Source organism: Anneissia japonica, unplaced genomic scaffold, assembly GCF_011630105.1.
Source record: "Anneissia japonica isolate Jap-2015-1 unplaced genomic scaffold, ASM1163010v1 scaffold315_len769609_cov171, whole genome shotgun sequence".
In the NCBI taxonomy this organism is placed as follows: domain Eukaryota; kingdom Metazoa; phylum Echinodermata; class Crinoidea; order Comatulida; family Comatulidae; genus Anneissia; species Anneissia japonica.
In genome coordinates this window covers 778324-788029 of record NW_022758691.1, presented here as the reverse complement: position 1 = coordinate 788029, position 9706 = coordinate 778324, and positions in this window count along the sequence as shown.

The following is a 9706-nucleotide window of genomic DNA, read 5'->3' as shown; positions in this document are numbered from 1 at the left end:
GTTGACTCTATGTGTTTGTTGTTGTTGTGTTTCTGGCAATAAAGAATAAGAATAAGAGTATTTTTATATTATATTCTTTAGATTGTGCCTCTTTTAGAAACGCATTAAAATGATTTTTTCCTGTTCAATTCAAACAAACTTTACTAACAGTAATGGTGCTTCGGTACATTAAACTATTATTATAGCTTTCTGATTTTAATATGATTATGTATTATAATAGTACTGTATGTTGAATACTTCACTAATAATTTACCACCAGACAAAACTGATGACCAATGAAAGCCGCATAATACCATGACATGCTCTATTGCCCTCTCTGATTAGGGCATTGTTTACCCAGGCCCTTTGACAGCTAAACAACTTAGCTATTTGAAGTCAAGACAATACATCACTTTTCACACTGTGATATAGTTCAGTCTGATGATCAGCCAGCATTTGGATTTTATGCAAGTTTTGCACAGTATTACATTACATTATATTTTCTGTTGTCACATTTTGTGGGACCTTATTTGGGATAACACATTTCCAGTCTGTATTTCTAGTCTGATCGGATTTTATTTCAGAATGTAAGTTTATTATATCAATAGTAGTGTTTTACTCTTATTGTTCACATGGTCAAATTAAGCATGTACTGTATACTTTTAATTCAACTGTATGCTGAGTTTACCGGTATAAATGTGTATTTGGTTTTTTCTTAGGAATCTGTATGTGCATATTATACCATCAGAGCTCAATTCAGATTTTTTCAAATAATTACTACTTCTTATGTGTAACCCATACACATACTTTAGCATGAGTATAAATATGCATACAATATGTATGTGTAACTTTCAATAGACTAATTTAAGATTATAAATATCTAATAATCTATGAGCAAATTAGACAAATTTGTCAGTTTATACAAACATTAGTAAAGTAGCACATAATGTACTGTACTGTCAATGATTTAAAATTTAAGGTCAACTCTTAAATAATGTTTGTATCCTACACAAAATGATTGTTTTTTGTGAGATTCTAGTTTAATTTAACACTTTTAGGCCAACTCTTGAATAATGTGCTACACAATATCCTGCACAAAATGATTGTTTTTTTGTGAGATTCTAGTTTAATTTAGCAATTGTTGAGTGTCATATATTACCCAATGTTCCTTGGTACTTCATATAAAAACATAACACTAATTAAAACGTCTCAAAGAATAAAAAAAATATTAATTTTGTCACAAGTTGGGCATAAATAATTTATAAATGACACATTTTAAGGTAACTTCATTTGGAATATTGGTGCTTTCAAATACTGTACAGTGTAAGCATGTCTTACATGAGGTGCACAGAAGCCTCCAAAAGTTTCATAAGCAATGATTTTTATAATGAATTATAAACATGCATTCTTGTAGAGGAAGTGTTCTGAATATCAGTTTAAATATAGTAGATCATTATTTACCATTCTTTGTTTTTCACAAAGCAAAGTGAAAGTACTTAAGAGAATGGTACAGGACATTTATTTATGTATTATTGCATTTTTCCTTTTGGTTTTAATAAAGTACAGTAATTGCCAAGTTTTCTTAAATAACCTGGAAAATCCCAGGCATCACAAGGATGTATACGTGGTAATAATATAAAAATAAAGAATGTGTGGTAATAAATACAAAAATAAATATTACGATATTCCTCTATTTAACATCATTTGAAACATATAATTTAATAGTTTTGTTTTATATTCACTTATAAGAAAACTAGAGTTGGAAATTCCAGGATTTGTCCACTATAAGTTTACTTCCATATTATATCTTGAGTTTTTATATACTGTCCAGTACAGTTTATCATACACATGCTTGAAAAAATTATTATTTCAGCCTTGAAAACTATACTGTGAAATATTTCTTACCTATGGGCATGAGTTACAATAGAGTAAATTTACTGCTTTATTAGAGCAGAAGGATTAGCAGTAAGATGTGTGAAAGTTAATTGTTTAGTTATGCTAATCATGTTTCATGTGTAGCAGGCTGTTCCTGGTTTGTATACTAGAAATCTGGCTTTTCAGAGCAAAAGCAAACCCAAAACCCAGAACAGGCAATAACTATACAGTACAGGTACAGTACTCTCTCTGTACTGTAAACTTTTCCTTATTGATTTAAACTATTAAAATGAATATTAATTTGACATTCTTGGTTTCACACTTAGTATTATTATTATTTATATAGATGGTATGCTTAATTTTTTTTTCTTCAAATGTTGGGAGTAGGAAATAAAGATTTGCATTGCCTTTTTATGGACACATTTCCCTCTCTTATCTGAGTAAATAGAAAAACAACTAATAAGTGCAAAACTAATATTGTTATAATTATCAAGATCACAAGATGTTAATTAAAAATAAAGAGCCTACTGTTCAGTATTAACAAGCTTTCCAAAATTCGGAAACATGATGATTGCGTTATTCCTCCCTGTATAAGCATGTCTTAAAGTCAACATTGTGCTTAAACCTTGTATGCAAGCTTCATTGGTATTTTTGTGTCAACTTTATTTAACTTGTTGAATGAGAAAGTAGTTTGCGTTAAAAGGTTAGCTTTCCCATGATATTATTTGTTAGTTCTGTTTACTTCAGCCTATTCAATTACCACTTGTTACTGCATTAAAATTAGAAATCCAAACTTATTGAGTAATTTGTAGGCTTGCATTCTATTGGTAGTTATGCAGTAGTATTCTAAAAATAACATGGAGCGAAAGGTTTAGTAGGAAGGAGAGGATGTATAATCATAATAGAAACAAATCCTGACTATTTTGAAGGTTGAACCAATGACTGTAGAATTAAAGTCTATTATGCCATGTTAAAAATAACATAGTTGATCAGTCAAAAGTTTTATTTATTCACAAAAATATACATACAATTAAAACCTGTTCATCTCAACTCAAAGTGTTTTTCAGTATTACTGTATTGTGAAGTTCAGACAACAATCACAGTATTAACTCAGTAAGTTATACAGTATTGTATGCAAATATCAATATATAAATCTGAATCTACTTTTCCACATATTTGACATTAATTCATATTTCGCGTTGTTTTTTTTATGTTGTCCATATTATTATTCAAATTAAGGTTATTTCTAATAATTTAATATTGATTAATGTAAATCATGATAAGCATGATTGAAATTCATTAATAATTCACTGGTATTTTGGACTGCAGTACACTATTAAGATAAATATTTGCAAGCCTGTCTGGGAATGGGATGAAGTGCGGAGTCCACAAATCTGCAACTGATCACAATCTGTAGATCTTCCAAAATACTGTATATAGTTGGCCCAAACAAATGATGGTTAAAGACAGTAGTCCTAAATAGAGTTTTTGACAGATTTTTTTTTGAAATGAAAGAATTGTTAAATTATAATACTGTATGTTATGTAATATAGGAGATAATTAATAATTAAGACTTGTAATATTCCATATTTATGAGAGAATTTATTGCCATGTTCACACAATGCATCTAATGGTTAGCATCCATAAATTCAAGGTCACCTACCCGTTTATGCATTGGCCCAAACAGATGATGGTTAAATACAGTAGTCCTAAATAGAGTTTTTGACAGATTTTTTTTAAATGAAAGAATTGTTAAATTATAATACTGTATGTGATGTAATGTAGGAGATAATTGATAATTTAATATTCCATATTTACAGTATGAGAGACTTTATTGCCATGTTCACACAATACATCTAATGGTTTAATACTGTAGCATTAGATCCATAAATTCAAGGTCACCTACCCGTTTATGCATGGAAATCTGAATCCAGAGAACCCAAAATCCTCATGTAATTGTAACCGGAAAGCAAGTATTGTGGGGGTCAGGTCAGTAGGCCTATTTATCACTTGAGGGTTAAAATGCCAAATTCGTTGATTAGCTACTGCAACGTTTGGAATACTCCCTCAGGGAGCTGAGATTGCATTTAATCCAATGACTGGGATAATAATAATGTGAAGCTCATAGAGGCCTTAGTAAATGCACAATATATTAAGTTTATTATTATTAAGTGCGAGTCTACACGCTGCATGAATTTCTGCATGTTGGGGGTTTTTTTCGGTTATTAAATTACGATGGTGGATCGGCACCTCATCGTCATGTTACACATCATCATGTTCTGTTTTTAGATCATATGATACGGATTCGGTGACAAGTTCACATGACAATGGTATCGTTCTGTAGTTAACCCTCATTTATTTGTTTTCACTTTCCACTGACTTTGTTGTTATTGTAGTCAAAGAACATTGTTGAGGTTGTGTAATATATAAAGTTTAAAGTCCAACAAAGTCTACTACAAGCGCTTTGATTGGATCAAGTGCTTCCTGTTTGTGGTATACAATTGACTGGTTTTTTTAGGGTATCTATAGATCTTAGGTAATTTCTTTAAATCCACTCATTCATAATTGGTGGATTGGTGGCGAAAGTGCAGACAGTGCTAGCCTAGAGGGTCAGGGATAGACAATAATATCCAAATCACTTCTTCCTAGAGGGATACTCCTTATCCAAGTACTTTATCTGGGATATTTTTTACAAAGGACAGATTTAAGAGGATTAATACTATTCGTTTCTTTCATAGCGTACAGTAGTCTAAAAGTTACTGTACTGTACTGGATTTTACTTTGCTGGTGCATTGGTAGCAAAACTCAGGTGGGTATATAAACTTTAATGTACAGTATGATGGAAAAAATGTCTTTATTCAGTTTCTTTTCATGTTACTTATTTTTTCATATGAAAATTATTAGATATGCCAGAGTTCATAGAAAAGTAAATTTTTAGGGAGGACCATACAAATCTTATCTTTCCTTCTTAAACTATTGAAAAGGTTAAAAAAACATATATATAAACATCTGGTTATATAAAATGAAGCATTTGCGATTCTACTGTATATACAGTAAACAACACAGTAATTTAAATCTATTGTAGATTTACAGATATCTTTAAATTGTGTGATAATTCTGGCATGCATCTTAAACCACAGACTCTTTAAATGATGGTCCTACTGTATTGCAAAAGACATAATGTTTAAGTTGTAAACTTAAAATTGCGTGACTTATGAGGAAAGGAACAGTACTGGCCTTATTCTCTTTTTGGCATCAGGAAGTAACAATAATGCAAACGACTTCAAGTTTAATTTATATATAATTTATGGTATCCGGTTTTTCCCATGCATTTTGGGAGGTATTTCTGATAGAGAATGAAAGTTTGCTCAATTTAAAGGCTAGTGAAGATTATTACCTTTACTGTAGATTTGTAGATTAATCTAGTTTTACAGTACTTAGGGGTCATCCATTTTTAAATAATTTTCAAGAGAGTCCGTACAAAAAAATACTTTTTTCTCTTACTTTATCCCATAAAATAATAAAATGGTAATTTTTGTCATTTTTGAATCATCATTTATTTTCAATTTAATAAAAGTACAATGCTGTACATATCGTTAAGATAGTATAATACATACTCCCAAGTATCGAAATGCACGCCATCGTGTCGGGATTCAATATTTCGACATTAATTATGTCATCATCAGGAATACTGTAGTTGATGATCTCCAGGCCCTAGTGTACTGTATGTTTTGTACTCCGGTCAAATAATGAAAATAAAATGGATTAAACATCGACTTACAATATGGTTATTATCATCACAATCAGAATACTGTAGCAGTAAGTTTAAATGGACTATATTAATGTATCTCCATTTAAACTTTCAGTTTTTACTGCACAACTTTGCTAGGATTAGTTCTGTTGATCTATAAATTTTAATTATTTTTTTAGTTTAATTTTAACTACTGTATACAATTCTTAAATTGATAAGCAACACATTTAAGGATCCAAAGAAATATAGGAATGACATTCTGTGTAATGGCATTGTGCAAGGTAACTACTAGTATTAATTATCTTTTTTAAATTATAGGTAGAATAATAATTACTTATTTAAATACAAAGCAAATATCCAAATATTGAATTTAATTTTTCAAGGTGTTAGCTCAACTCAAGATAGTATACTGTTGAGGTGCAGGTACAGTAGTGCATACCATTACAATAATCCATCACAGTTGGAGTTTTTCCGGGAGTCCTATCGGCACCAATTTTTCAACCGTCGCGTTTCTCTGTCTCTATGTTTTTGCAGCGGCTGTTTGAAGCCATGTTCAAAACATCAACAACAATACATCTCTCCGGAGTTTGAAGCCAACACCTATGTGTTTGTTCACTCAATTAAAAATACAATCTATTCATTTTCTGACAGAACAAATGATTCATTTTTGGGTCAATTGATCATAAACGTGTCATGCAATAATGACACGATATTTCTTGGTTTTTTTTCTATAGTGCATAAGCTAACCAGCCAATGACCTCTGCTGAATGCAATTCATTCATTGATTAAAACAGGCAAATATTGATCAACCTCAAAAGTTTTGTACAGACTACAGTACAGTTATTCCAACAAACAAAATGTATAACCATATTACTGTAGGTTTCAGTATTAATTGTCAACTTTCTGAACTATCTATCCATACTGTCTATCTTCAGTATTATTGCGTTTTTATTGTATTTGTTATTTTAGGTACTAAATTTGTATTATATTCTATCTGTCAGATTTTATGGTTTTGCGATGACATTGTCTTTTTTTAAGCAATTTTATTATGAGTTTATTTTTTAATTCTTTCATGAAATATACTGTTTGTTTAATTATTAGTTTATGGTACAACGTACTGTACAGTAAATCTCTTGTTCTCTAAGTTTTTGATTGTGCCACTTGGTTAAACCTAGGTGTCTACTTTTTGAATACTTACTTGGATAAACCGACAAATTGCCTATTCTTTCTCGCACATGAGAAAACCCCTCTAAAAATGATAGAATAGTCGACTCCTGGCGCCAAGCTCAAGCGGCCCTGCCACTATGCAACTTCCTCATTCTTTTTCGAGTCACCTCGGAAAGATTTTTTATTGTATTACGATCTTTTTTGGTTATTACTTGCTTTATACAAGCGTATCCTGCTTGTTGTGCTACGGATTTGCTGTGTACTGTAGTCACCATGACCAGCAAATCAGAATGTCCGATCTGTCGGGGCCCTAGGCCCACTCCAAAATTGGACAATCATACAGTAAAGCTTGCCCAGCTTGTAGGGAGTGCAATGCTGAATCTCCATGAGTTAGTAAAAGATTTTAAAAAAAATATGACATTATACAGTACAGAAAATTTGAAGTGTACAATTTCATTATTGTTTAGAAACTGTAACTAATTATGTTGGTATGCAAAATCACACAATGTTGTATGATTTTAGTTTTACCTTGAGTGCTGTTCAATCGGGTTTGACCATTGGGTGTTTATTCAGTATTCAACACTCCCGTAGGGAAGGCATAGTGAGTGGCATGAATAGCTTGAACTTAATTAGTTTGCTTAGCTATTATATCTGTATTTAGATTGAGTGTGTTTGGTGTCAATAATTAGTCGTTGATGAAATTATTATTACCATTGTTGATGTGGTGTATGGAACAGCTGGAGAAACTTGTGGTAATTCATATTGATTCATATTAATTAACATAAAATAGAAGTTGTTTATATCTGATGTTATAATGTTGTAGTTTTCATGTTGTATTTTTCAGCAAATTTTCACAGGTTTGGAGGGAGGGGAAGAGTCCTACTAGAGAGATGCAAGCTTTTTTGAAGGGGCTGCACACCTACAGTACTGTAATCTCTCTCCCTCAATGCCATCCCGAGGATATATGCCACTGGATTCAGTGCAGTATTTATGTGATTAATGATAGGAGGGAATTGGTATTGGGTGGTATTACACTTATAAAATGCATATAGTAGAACAGTTCAAAAACCTATTGACAATGAATCATTGTTAAAAGATCATAAACATCAGAAAATCATAATACAGTTGTAGCAACATGCTTGAGTGATAAATGTAAAATAATTTTAATAAATAAATAATAATGAAAGCATTTATTTTGTGCTTACCTGAGAAAATATGGCCTAACCTTAATACTGTATTTCTTTTTTCTCTAAAATGAAGCTTTATCTACAGTAAGCACCTTGTATCGTTTGGCAAAAGGCGCTATATACATTTCTTTATTATTATTATTATTATTATTATTATTGTTATTGTTATTATTATTATTATTATTATTATTATTACAACTATATATTATCTTGATAAAATTTGTTTCCCTTTCAAGATGCCTTTCATACTTTCAATCTGAACTGTTGTTCGTGGATCTCCCGCTTGTATTCAATGCTGTCCTTATCTGATCTAAACAGGATTTATTATTTCATGATTATCTAATCTTATCAAATAGGATAATCCCAAAAGCTTTAGATCACGTAGGATAAGAAATTTATAATAATAAATGATGATAGATTAAAATAATGAGTTGTATTTCTGTGTAGTTGCCAGTAGGTACAAATTGACACAAAAGAAGAAATATGTCTTGAAGGGATGCACAATATTATCGATGATGGTAAGGCCACGGGGAGCCACATAGCTTTTTGGCAATACTGCAGGCAGGTCTTGTTACTATTCACTTCCATCAGTGAAGTGTAGGGTCGGCGCCAATATGTAAGCCAGCTACTGTATCAGAGACACTATTCCCAGCTGTTAGGGAGTCACAGTAAAATCTTTCTGATGGAAAAAATAGAATTCTCTTTAAGCCAGAGAAAGCCGGCCTGAGAATGCCATTTTCAGACATATATTAACTTAAAAGTTTTTCGCCTCAGCCCCCAACCATGAAGATGCTAAGGAAGGTTTGGCCCATCTCTTGGGGAACAATTTACCAACTACCTGAAGCTGTTGCTCCCAATGTCGTTGGTTAATTATTGTCACAGAACATCTAACTCACTTACGATACTAAATGTTAGTCAGCCTAAAATCTAGAAATGAAATATTTATTCAGAAAGAAAACGATCAATTAGAATGTACTTTACTAATATGTCTGTGTTTGAAGTGATATTTTCAAAGCAAATAAAAGTGAATTGCTTTATGTTTGGTTTGTGTGTATATACAGTATGTACAGGTAGGTTATGTCTTTAGTTAATCTTGTTTACAATATCTACTCCACTCTAGGTGAGAGGGTATTGGAGGAATTGTGTATTCTCTTGTGTTTCAAAGCTGTACAGCAGATGCTCTTTTTCTTTTTTTTCTTTTTTTTCCCCTTTTTCTTTTTCTTGCTTACTACTAGGTTTGACTGTTGTTAAGCACACTCAGTTGAAAATAAACAATGTTTTCATAATTACAATTTCAAGAATTTTTGTCCAAAATAATTGTTGAGTGACAACAAAAGTGACGATTACAGTATATCACATTCGGAAAATTTGCATATTTACTTTTAACCTTTGTACTATTTTTGAAGTACTGTATAGAACATTATGCCCTGGTAAGCATCATGTGGACACTCTTTTGAAGTAAGTGTGCGCGTAAATTTTACATCTGTCGTAACTTTACTTCAGACGGAAGGCTGTCTGAACATAAATATTGTCAATAATTGTATCATTGCCACCTAAAATTTTAATTTATATATTTCTACTGTTAATACAGTACATATTTCAGTGTAAAAACTTTTGTGATAAAATCAAGACCAACATTTGTTTCCATTCCCACAACAGCAAACCTGCTTGTGAATGCAGACCTACTGTAACTGTTAGCTAAACTGTTATACTGTCATGTCACAATATTGATTATGTATAGATTTGC